Below are 4,185 nucleotides of genomic sequence, written 5' to 3' on the forward strand. Positions count from 1 at the left end.
TAGCAGCGTAACCTGGCGGGGAATGACTGCTAGTCCGACACACGAACAGTGCATGTAGTATCATTGAGTGTGCTGTTCGGTGTAGAATGGGGAAGCCGAGCAATCTATCTGAGTTTGTAAAACAATAAACTGATAGCCAAGAAAGCAGGAATTATTTTTATTCCATGATTACCGGTTTCGGCGAAACTAAAGTCGCCATCATCGGATCTAGGGAGGACAGAAAACACTATAAAAGTGGGCTTGGATTTCAGTTATATTACATGTACACATATAAATTTAGTATACCTTAGGAGACATACAGGTTACAACATCAAGGCAAACATTGGTGATATTAATAGTTGCCTGTAACACGCAGGCCTTACAAAATTGTAAGTAGCACATAGGCGTCCAAGAGAGATGACATTATAAACTTTAAAGCAAACTAGGTACTACCGCAACTCCGGCTCTGTTCTTACACTACAGGCCGCGTCGCGAGATGGCGCTAGCAGAAGAGGCGCCGATGAATGTCACAGCTCGCGTCATAACAGGCTCCACGTGTGTGGTAACATTACGTCATTATGACTTATATATAATTCTAGAGATTACTATATCACGTAAACATATACAAAACTAATGAAAGCTGCAGACCTACACAACTGCACATTTGCCCGCTCACGTACAAGACATAACGAAAAGCAAATGCATACTTTAGTGTAGGACGGAGTACACGCGTGTCTGACCACACAGTGCACCGAACATTCCTAACGATGGGCCTCAGTAGCCGACGACTCATGCATGTGCCAATGTTAAGACCAGAACATTGCATCTGTGACTGAAATGGATACGCGAACCATCAGCATTGGACGTTGGCGCAGTGGCAGAGCGTTGCATGTTCTGATGAATCCCATATCTTCTTCATTCTGCCGTCGACTTCGAGAGAAACAGGTCCTCGACACCTGTACAGCGGTTCGGAGACAAGCTGGCAGCGGCTAGATTATGCTCTGGAGAACATTCACACGGCCATCCATCTGTCCAGTGTAGCTCGTGCAAGGCACCATGACGGTCTCGGAGTGCCGTAAAGTGGGTTCAGGCCATGCACACTGCTTCATGACGATCATGTTTCCCTATGAAGTGGCATTATTAATCAAGATAATGCGCCATGTACAAGCCCAGGAGTTTGATGGAGTAGTTCGAGGATCACAGTGGCGAGCTGCCATTGATGTGCTGGCTCCCACAACTTGGCAGATCTGAACCGATCGAAAATATGTGGGACGTGATTCAATGTGCCATCAGAGCTCATCGCTCCCCCCCGCGCCACCTCCCCACCATTCCCCGAAATTTAGGGAATTAGGTTACTTATGTATGCAGATGTGAAGCCGACTCTATCCATCAAGCTACCAAGGCCTCACTGCCTCCATGCCACGACGCGTCGCCGCTGTTATCCGTAGCAAAGGTGGATATACTTGTTACTGCCTAGGTGGTCATAATCTGCTGGTTGATCAGTGTATAAGAGTTGATTTTTATGCTGTATGAAAATGATAACGAAAATAAATTATAGTTCATGATAGTATGAATGACTTCCGTGTTACAAAAAAAAAAAAACGAGTTATAAAATTTCAACACACCCTATTATTCACTTACAAATATTGCACTAACATTTGTCCATGTTGACTGAATGAAAAGTATAACTTTACTGCCCTGTCACGCCTTACGGTATTACAAGGATGGCTAGCTGCATTATTGGACGAAAACAGCAAAATTCACATTGGGAAAAGCAGCCTAGAATTTTTCATTACCGACGCAGTGATGTATTTCTGGATTATGCAGTTCAGCGTTTCGTATTACATAGCGGAACTAAGCTACCCGTTGTACAGGTAAGAAACAACTGTAGGGCCTAATCGAACTTCCTGTGATGAAATTAGGAACAGTGTTCATTTCCTAATTTTCATATAAAATTAGTAGATGCACAACTCTAACAGGCCATAGTTTTAATACTCAACAGTTATCCATTGTATCTTAATTGGTATCACAAAAAATGGCTCAAATGGCTCTGAGCACTAAGGGACTTAACATCTGTGGTCATCAGTCCCCTAGAACGTAGAACTACACTCCTGAAAATGGAAAAAAGAACACATTGACACCGGTGTGTCAGACACACCATACTTGCTCCGGACACTGCGAGAGGGCTGTACAAGCAATGATCACACCCACGGCACAGCGGACACACCAGGAACCGCGGTGTTGGCCGTCGAATAGCGCTAGCTGCGCAGCACTTGTGCACCGCCGCCGTCAGTGTCAGCCAGTTTGCCGTGGCATACGGAGCTCCATCGCAGTCTTTAACACTGGTAGCATGCCGCGACAGCGTGGACGTGAACCGTATATGCAGTTGTCGGACTTTGAGCCAGGGCGTATAGTGGGCATGCGGGAGGCCGGGTGGACGTACCGCCGAATTGCTCAACACGTGGGGCGTGAGGTCTCCACACTACATCGATGTTGTCGCCAGTGGTCGGCGGAAGGTGCACGTGCCCGTCGACCTGGGACCGGACCGCAGCGACGCACGGATGCACGCCAAGACCGTAGGATCCTACGCAGTGCCGTAGGGGACCGCACCGCCACTTCCCAGCAAATTAGGGACACTGTTGCTCCTGGGGTATCGGCGAGGACCATTCGCAACCGTCTCCATGAAGCTGGGCTACGGTCCCGCACACCGTTAGGCCGTCTTCCGCTCACGCCCCAACATCGTGCAGCCCGCCTCCAGTGGTGTCGCGACAGGCGTGAATGGAGGGACGAATGGAGACGTGTCGTCTTTAGCGATGAGAATCGCTTCTGCCTTGGTGCCAATGATGGTCGTATGCGTCTTTGGCGCCGTGCAGGTGAGCGCGACAATCAGGACTGCATACGACCGAGGCACACAGGGCCAACACCCGGCATCATGGTGTTGGGAGCGATCTCCTACACTGGCCGTACACCTCTGGTGACCGTCGAGGGGACACTGAATAGTGCACGATACATCCCAACCGTCATCGAACCCATCGTTCTACCATTCCTAGACCGGCAAGGGAACTTGCTGTTCCAACAGGACAATGCACGTCCGCATGTATCCTGTGCCACCCAACGTGCTCTAGAAGGTGTAAGTCAACTACCCTGGCCAGCAAGATCTCTGGATCTGTCCCCCATTGAGCATGTTTGGGACTGGATGAAGCGTCGCCTCACGCGATCTGCACGTCCAGCACGAACGCTGGTCCAACTGAGGCGCCAGGTGGAAATGGCATGGCAAGCCGTTCCACAGGACTACATCCACCATCTCTACGATCGTCTCCATGGGAGAATAGCAGCCTACATTGCTGCGAAAGGTGGATATACACTGTACTAGTGCCGACATTGTGCATGCTCTGTTGTCTGTGTCTACGTGCCTGTGGTTCTGTAAGTGTGATCATGTGATGTATCTGACCCCAGGAATGTGTCAATAAAGTTTCCCCTTCCTGGGACAATGAATTCACGGTGTTCTTATTTCAATTTCCAGGAGTGTATTTAAACCTAACTAACCTAAGGACACCACACACACCCATGCCCGAATCAGGATACAAACCTTGGTATCACAGATATTCAAAGTAATATACATAGCTAATGTTTGTATTCAAAAGTAGGGTAGCTAAGACTATCTTACATCAGAATACAAAGACGGCAATGTAATCAAAGTTTAAAAGTACTTGTTTTCACACTACTAGAGAGTGGTTTTGACACACACAGATTCCAGTTACCTAGTTCAGGTGTGAAAGTTTGACAGGTACACTTACCTTTTCCATGAACGCCTTCTTCACCAGTTCTATTCTGTTTAGTATGCCATCCTTCATCTGTCCTTGATGTGCTATTCTGCTTCCCATTAACTTCGACTACTTCTTTGTTAAGGATCTTTATGTTAAAATTATCGCCAATGTTATTTCTGCTACTCTTCAGTGTTTCTGTCTTTCTTCGGAGTAGGAGAGCTGTGTTGCTTCTGGGACATCACTCAGCAGCTGGTGGTGGTGTGTTGTGGCTTATGGGCGCTCAACATCGAGGTCATCAGCGCCCTGACACACATTAAAAGGAACGAATATAGACAGACCTAAGAAAACTAAAGCAGACACTCAAACAGGAAAAGAAGGAAAAAGCTACATAAGAAAGTAAAACCTAAGGAAAAGGGAAACATAGCAACAAGAACGTCAC

This window comes from Schistocerca gregaria, chromosome 1 (assembly GCF_023897955.1).
Source record: "Schistocerca gregaria isolate iqSchGreg1 chromosome 1, iqSchGreg1.2, whole genome shotgun sequence".
NCBI classification, from domain to species: Eukaryota; Metazoa; Arthropoda; class Insecta; order Orthoptera; family Acrididae; genus Schistocerca; species Schistocerca gregaria.